The following is an 8764-nucleotide window of genomic DNA, read 5'->3' on the forward strand; positions in this document are numbered from 1 at the left end:
GATTGTGTTGCAAGTTTTAAAAGTTGGGGACCTAAATGCAAACGCCTGAAAAGTTCAGTGACAATATTGCAAACGTACTAACGACAGTGTAACGACGTCAAATGGCTAGTTACGTCGGAGATCATATTACAAACGGACTAAATGTTGGAGGATTGTATTGCAAGTTTTAAAAGTTGGAGACCTAAATGCAAGCGCCTAAAAAGTTCAGTGACCATTACTATACTTTCCTCTAAAAGTTATTATACTTTTAGAGAATGATCTTCAAATTTTTTTTAATATTCGTCCAATTAAATTTGTCAAAATCGTCAGTTCTCCGTCAATTCAAGTTTTTGGATACATTTTTCCATCCATAAGAGTCTTCGATTAGTCTACATCATGCAAATACACAGGCTCTTGATCGACTATAGTGTATAGACAAGATCTTTAATATACCTACATGATGCATCAAAACGAAATTTAAATTTAATTATCAAATTTACCCAACATATCAACCTATAAATAGTCATGATTTTCAATATCCACAATCAAAATTGGAAAAGAAGATAAAACCCTCACGATTCTTATATTGTCTTCCCCTCCCTGATCAAATTTTCTCTTCATCCATATATCGATTAATGATGGTCTTCTCACCGAGAGTGATTCTCATTCTAAACCAAAAGATATAAACCATTGCTTACCACAACGTTATCTTATTATCTTCAATAAAATAATAAATATATTAATAGCTGACCAATATTGACACAAATTTAGATTCAAGAATTTGAATTTGTAAGGTTAAGTTCGAATCTTATCACCATCACTCTTGGTGGACAATATATAAAATTTCTATGTAAATCCTAATTGAGTTTTAAATATACCATAATCCTGAATTAGGAGAGTTACCCATAACTTAAACTTTTGTGTATAAAAAAATAATGTACCAATAAAATTTTAATAATATTGACTAAAATAAATGTATCATTAAATTAAAATGAACTACTCCATATAAATTTGAATTAAACTTTACCTAAATTAAATAGGATCTATGGAATGGAAACAGAGTGAACAGAAAATCCCATCTAAAGTCATTATTGATTGTGTTGTATTATAGGATAGGAGTGTAAATCTGACAGAATTTTGATCCAAGAAAAAAAATCTGACAAAGAGTTCATTCACATTTGTGATGTTTGTACACTCCATTTAGTACTGGACCCACCCAAATCCCACGGTGAAAAGTGAAATCACCAAAATGGTCAAAATGATTCAAACACAAGCCAATCAAGCCACAGCCAAAGCTGAAGCCAAGCCATTGCCTAATACACATTTTACCAAAATTACACTCAACCCAATATATAATTATATCTAGGCTAAATTCCAAGTTTAACACTCCAACTATTACTTTTGTTCTGTTTTAATCATCTAACTATTTTATTTTGAATTATACATAATGTTACGTTTTAGTTTTATTTTGGATACTCTCATTGAAAAATTAATATTATATTAACATATTACCATAATATAATATTAAGTTATCATTTAAAAATAAAATATCATGTCGATAATTCTGTTAATTATTTGAAGGTAGGTGACTAAAATGAAATCAAAACATAACATTAGATATTATTTTGATAAAAAGATATTTAATTGACCAAAACAGAGAAAAACGATAGTTGAAACACTAAATGTGTAGTTTACCTTTATTTTTATATACGAATAAATAAAGATCCAAAGGATAAAGATTGAAGCTTTGCTTTGCCATTGCTAACTGCTGTATTTGCCGGCACTCTCCTTCTCTGCTTTTGCTTATTACACACATTTCTATCTCTTTTCTTTGTTCAAGACGAAGGCTTCTTCTTCTTCTTCTTCACATTTGTTGTTTGCCCACTCATTCTTCCTTATTCCCCTGAACTGAGCCTTTTTCTGTGTTGGGATTTGTTGTAAATTTCATATTCTGTGTGTTTTTTTCTTCAGATCTGTTTACAAACCCTTTCCTTTTCCTTAAATTTTTCTCTTGTTGGGTTTTCAAGTGTTAAGAGATATAAACAATGAGTAAAGAAGAGTTCATGAAGATCCAAGTATTTTTTTTGCACTCTCTCTTTCATGTTATCTCTTTCATTTTCAAAGATTGCACCTTTAACTCATTCTCACTCTATTTTTCTTATTTTTTGCAGACTTGTGTTCTCAAAGTTAACATACACTGTGATGGGTGCAAGCACAAAGTGAAGAAAATCTTACAAAAGATTGAAGGTATTTCTTCTCTTTTCTGCAGAGGAAAAAAAGGCTGATTGTGACATGATTCTCTAATTTTGAGCTCTTTGGGGTTGGGGTTTTTTTTTTCCAGGGGTTTTTAAAACCACCATAGATTCTGAGCAAGGTAAGGTAACAGTACTGGGTAATGTGAACCCAGATGTTCTGATCAAGAAGCTTGCAAAATCTGGGAAACATGCAGAGCTTTGGGGTTCTTCAAAAGCTACCAACAACAACAACAACAATAATCAGAGTCACCTTGCTAACCAGTTCAAGAACATGCAGATGCTTGATAATGGCGGAAAAGGTGGAAACAACAGCAACAACAATGTCGGCAACAATAACAAGAAGGAAGGGCCGAAAGGGGGTAACAATAATCAGCAGCCCAAAGGAGGCCAGCCGACGCCTCAACAATTGCACCAGCTTCAGCAAATGAAAGGGTTTCAAGATCTGAAGCTGCCTCAGTTGAAAGACATGAAGAATGGTCCTATTCCCAACAATAACAACAAGAATCAGAAAGGCTTCAAGTTTGCTGAGGAGGATGATTTGAGTGACGACTACGATTATGACGACGACGATTGTGATCTAGATGACGACGATTATGATGACGACGACGATGAGTTGGATGATCCTCGTCATCCCCTTAACAAAAATGAAGCCCGTGATGGGAAATGTTCCTAAGGGATTACCCAACAATATGATGATGATGAATGGTAACCATCCTCAGGCTCAGCTTATGAATGCTCAAAAGGCAGCCCAAAACGGTGGACCCAACGGTAAAAAGGGTGGTGCCGGTGGCAATGGTGTGCCTGTTGGCGGTGGTAGCAATGGAAACGGAGGTAAAAAAGGTGGTCCTGCCGGAGGAGATAATCATGGGGGAAACCCAAATCAAGGTGGTAAAAACGGTGGTAAAAATGGACCTCAGGAGGCAAACAAGAACGGTGGCGGTGGTAACCAAGGTGGTCCAAACGGTGGCAAGGGGAACAATGGTGTTTCCGATGGGTTCCCAACCATGGCCATGGGTGGTCAGCAAAGGGCAGCTGCCATGAACATGGGAATGGGCCAAATGGGGAGCTTACCCATGAACCAAATGGGTAACATCCCAGCCGTGCAAGGCTTACCAGCAGCCGCGGCTATGAATAACGGCGTCGGCGGAGGCAACGGCGGCGGATACTTCCAAGGGGCGGGTCCGAATGTTATGCCGGGCAACCCATACCAACAACAACAGTACATGGCGGCAATGATGAACCAACAACGAGCAATGGGAGGAGCAAGCGAGAGGTTTCAGCCTATGATGCATGCTAGGCCACCGCCAGCTGTCAATTACATGCCACCACCATACCCATATCAATATCAATATCCATACCCGCACCCCCAACCCGACCCGTATACCCACTTCTTTAGTGACGAGAATACCTCAAGCTGCAGTGTTATGTGAAGAAGATATTTGGATTTAATTTACCCTCAAAAAAAAAAAAAGAAAGTTCCAAGTTTGATGATGCCATAATATACAAGAAAATGGTATTTTTAATTTTATTTTAGTTTTATTTCCCCATCTGTTTTTTCTTAATTTTTTTACTTACAAGTTGAGTTAGGGCATAAGTTATGATAGTGGTAATTTATAGATAATATTTTTGTTCCAGTTTTAGGGGAGTGTAAGTGGGAGGTTAGTGTAGGCCTTTCCCTTTTTTATGAGAATGTTTTAATATATATATATATATATATAATTATATGTAGCAATACAAATAAGATTAACACAAATAAAAATTCTCCCACAAATTTTGTTTGTTTATTTTATTGGTGTATTATAAGTTTGTCTTAATCTATAAATAATGATATAGATTATTTTTAATTGACCCGTTTTCCTTTAATGTTTTCTTTTTGAATTAATAAATCTATTAACGATAATTTTTTTTTTTCAACGCCATATAGGGCGAGGAAGGCAGTAAAACAATGATAAGAGTCATGTGACGGTGTGGGGGCAGAGTGAGTGCGGTGGGAGAAATGGGACCCACTAATATTGAATACCGTGTTTTTATTGACGATGTTGTCCCTACCCTCATTCCTTATAATGAATAACATTAGGTAACCCGCATTTACTTTTTCAACCTCTTTTACGTTCTCCTCCTCACTTTTACAAAACATGGTAAAGAGCTCCCTTGTTTGTTTGTTCCAAAGTATGCCCATGGTGCATTGATTTTAGTTTCTCAATTATGTGTGTTTTCTATATATATTATATTTAATTTAATGGCACTGAGCCCTTAAACTTTTAAAAATAATTAACGTGGTTTTGATTTTGTTTTATGTTTATTATAATTTTAAATTGAGGAAAAAGATTAATTTGATTCTTTAATTAACACAAAATTATTGTTGATTATTATAATATTGATGTGATAGTCTAGGGATGGGCATGGGCCGGGTTGAGATCTTGGTCCATCCGACCCGACCTAAAACAAGTCCTCCACCCGAGACCCGACCTGACCAAAATAAGTTTTCACCTAACCCGACCCTGACCCGATATATAACTTAAAAACCCGAATTGACCCGACCCGATATAATAAAAAATATTTTTATTCAATAAAAATAATAATTTAATTGAAAAAACAATATATATAGGGATATTATTGTAATTATTCTTAAATATATAAAGTAAAATTATATAATTTTCGGGTGGGATCGGGTAATTTTCACCCTAAACCCGACTCGACTCAACCCGACCCAAACCCGAATTTTTTTTTAAAAAAAATCTGACCCGATTGGGTCAGGTCGGGTTGAAACCCGTCGGGCTCAGGTCCCATGCTCATCCAATGTGATATTACACTATGTTGATACGACAATTTATAATATTAACTTGATAATCTATGGTGATGATGAAGTGATTAATGAATTTAACTATTTTTTTTATAAAACTTGATAGTTTATTTAATTTTGAAAAAAATAAATTAAAAATATAAAATTATTAAAATAAAATATAAAATTATTAAAAATTACTAAGAACATCCATAAAATTTTTTAAAAAAATGTTTTTTAAAAGCAGACATTTAAAAAGTATTATAATTTTTGTGAATACTTTCATTGAATTTTTTTAGCATTTCACGTCAGCCTAAATCAACTGCTGTTTATTGATCATATTTACAATCGAAAATATAATAGTAATTTTTTTAATTTTTATTTTCTTAACATTCCTTAACATAATACCATAAAATACAAATTCATAAAGTCATAAGTTGAGTGTATTTTATAAACGAGCTCGTTGTTCGATGTGTTAGTATTTACGAAGAGCCCTTTAAATTGTTTAAAACATGATTGAATACATGTATGATTGATTTGAATAACTTATGATTTTTTTTAACTATTTTGGAATGTTAAGTCTCGATTAATCTATTAAGAATATTTCGTATAAGTGTTTATGAAATATATGTATGATAACGAAAGCATGTTTAGTATATGTACATGTATGAGATAGAAGTGTATGATGTATGTAGTGATGGTTTATATGTAATGGTTAAAAGAATCGTTGTTGTTCCTGAAGTCACGGGTTCAAGCACCAATAAACTGCAGCAAGGTGATTGAGAGTATTTAGAACATATATTAATTTATGTTAGATAAACAATATTTTATATTAGAGAGTGAACTTGAACTTAAATAATTTCAGAAGACGAATTTGAATTTACAAAATTCTAAGGGACGAAAATAACTTTTTAATAAAAATACATAGATAAATCTAAAAATATATTGTAATTTAAAATTTTTAAGGCGGTCGATAACTTTTTAATAAAAATACATAGATAAATCTAAAAATATATTGTAATTTAAAATTTTTAAGGAGCGACCGCCCTCACCTAGGACCATCCTGAATTCACTACTATTGTCAAGCATAACAAAATTAAAATTTTCATACAAACATACAACAGAAGTTCACACATAATATTTAACTGAGCGTAAACCTAGATCATACGAAAGTCATTCTAATTCTGTCTAAGAGAATTTTTGTCTTACACATACATCGTACAAAAATATGCCTAAAATTAAAGAAAATTTTATAATGTATGTGACACACTAAAATGCACCACTAGATTTTATAATAAAATTTTTAGATGATCATTAAATTATATTAAAATAATCTTTTTGAACATTAAACTTTTATAAGTTACATAATAGACATTAAATTTTAAATTTTTTTTGTACATTAAAGTTTAGGTTAGGGGTGACTCCCCCAGTCCAGGGTCAGGGCATACCTAAGACCCAATTGGTATTTACATAACAATTTACAGATTGCCTACCAAGAGTGACGATGCTAGGATTCGAACTTGACTTTACAAACTCAAATTCCTGAATCTCAACCACTTGTGCTAATACTCGTTGTCAATAAATTTTAAATTTTATTATAAAACAAATATCACATCTTTAACTATTAATAAAAATATCTCATTTGATCCCTCAAGTGTAACTGAGATTTTATTTTGACATTTTTCAAAATTTTTAAGTAATAATTTTAAAAATAAATTATATATATATATATTGACAATTTATTTTTAAAATTATAAAAGTAGTTTTTTTAAAAAAAATATAACTTTATGCATATGTTAATTTATAAAATTATTTTATAATTAGTTTTTTATTTACTTTTGATTATACTTGTAAAAATTATAGTTTAAAAATTTTGAGATCTAATAATTTCAGTTATCAAAAAGTTAAAATAATTTTTTATTAAGCAATGTGATTCAATTATTTAACTCTTTTTAATAGTTTTAAATATAATTTAAAATATATATTTATAATTTCAAAAATAAATTGTGAAATCCATTCATTTAGAAAATATATTTTTTTTATATTTTTTGTAATTATTACTTAAAATATTAAAAATATCAAAAACAAAATTTTAGTCATAATTGAGAGAGAAAATGATATTTTTTATTAATTTAATATGCCACATTACCCCTTAATGATACTTAAGTTTATGTGTTTTTAACGAAATCCAAAATTTAATATCTATTTTATAAGTTTTAAAAGTAGAATGACCAAAAAGATTGATTTACCATAGTTCAAATACTATTTATAAATTTATATTGATGCACATCTGTCTGCGTGAGGTTCTTGTAGACTCATCCAATAAACATTTTTGGACATAAATTATAATCTTATTATTAATTTTTGTATTTACATGAATTTACTAAATTTATAGTTCAAAAATGAAATAAAAAATATAAACAACATACTAGAAAATTCAATTTGAATTGAGTTAGGATCCATCTTAATTTCAAATCCAAAATATGAGGATCATTTTGTAAAACATTGCTTTTGAAAAACCAAAGGCTAAAAATAAGTTTAGGGATTTAAAAATGCAAGAGTTTTAATGAATCCGAAATCTGAAGTATTAATTCTTTTTTATGAGGAATCAATCCTTTTTGCTAAGAGACGATCATTTGTGTAGAGGGATTAGTCTTTTTGAAGACGATAGCCATTGGATCGGTCTAATATTTCCACGAATAGCTCTTTTTTATAAGTACTTGTAAATTTGAGCTAGAAAATACATAACTTAGTTACTTAATCAAATTCTAATTTTTTTATAAGGTTAAGGGTCATACGTAAACATACTTGTAAGATCAAATTCACGCCAACACACACCAAGGGTTTGATATATTTTTCTCTTTTTTCTTAATCGTCGTTAGTTTATTTTCTTCTTCATCTTTATGATCAGTGACGACATCAACCTTGGTATTGATCGTCGACAAACGATATTAATTGTTTTTCCTTTTATTTATTATAATGCATCTTTATTTTTTTTTATTTTTAATAATTCCGCCTTTATGTCACGTCTTTTTTTTGGCTTTATAACACGTTTTTCACTACCTTTATGACATATTTTTTTTTATCGTTTGACCGTTATTTTCATTTGACTTAGCTTAAAAACGAGAAGCTAGTCATCCTGATTCGACTTAGCTCGCAATGGAGGATTCATCCACAACTAGCTTAACTTGCAAAGATGAGCTAATTTCCATCTGACTCAACCGGTAAAGGGAAGTCGTCAATAATCTAGTTTAACTTAACAACAAGGAGCTAGTCATCCTGAGTCGACTTAACTCGTAATGGAGGATTCATCCACAACTAGCTCAACTCGCGAAGATGAGCTAATTTTCATTTGACTTAACCGAAAAGGGAAGTCATCCAAAACTTGACTCAACTAGCAAAGAGGAGTCGTTCAAACCTTAACATTTCCTTGAGCAGAGAAACCAATCATCCAAATTAACTTTAATGTTCACAAATATACTAACCAATGATTATGTTAAATTTTACAGATTCAATTACTTTTATATTGAGATGAACCAAACAAAGATTTTCAAACTCATGTATTTGAAGTAAAGAAAACGTAGACAGACAACTAAATCCCCTCAACGAGAAGGAACAATATCGTCCTCGGATTTCACACCCTTGAAAGAAAAAAATTGTATCTCACTTAAAATAGTTTTGCTTGAAATAAAATTGTCTCACTCGAGAAAGTTTTTCTCAAAATAAAATTTTCTCTCCCTTGAAATAG

General features: G+C 31.2%; 1 pseudogene; it reads left to right on the forward strand.

Moving 5' to 3' along the window:
* Positions 1-1732: 1732 nt before the first annotated feature.
* Positions 1733-3762, forward strand: LOC120152717 (annotated as a pseudogene).
* The last annotated feature ends 5002 nt before the right edge of the window (positions 3763-8764 follow it).

The sequence above is a fragment of the Hibiscus syriacus genome, unplaced genomic scaffold (genome assembly GCF_006381635.1).
Source record: "Hibiscus syriacus cultivar Baekdansim isolate YM2019G1 unplaced genomic scaffold, ASM638163v2 tig00111095_pilon, whole genome shotgun sequence".
Lineage (NCBI taxonomy): Eukaryota > Viridiplantae > Streptophyta > Magnoliopsida > Malvales > Malvaceae > Hibiscus > Hibiscus syriacus.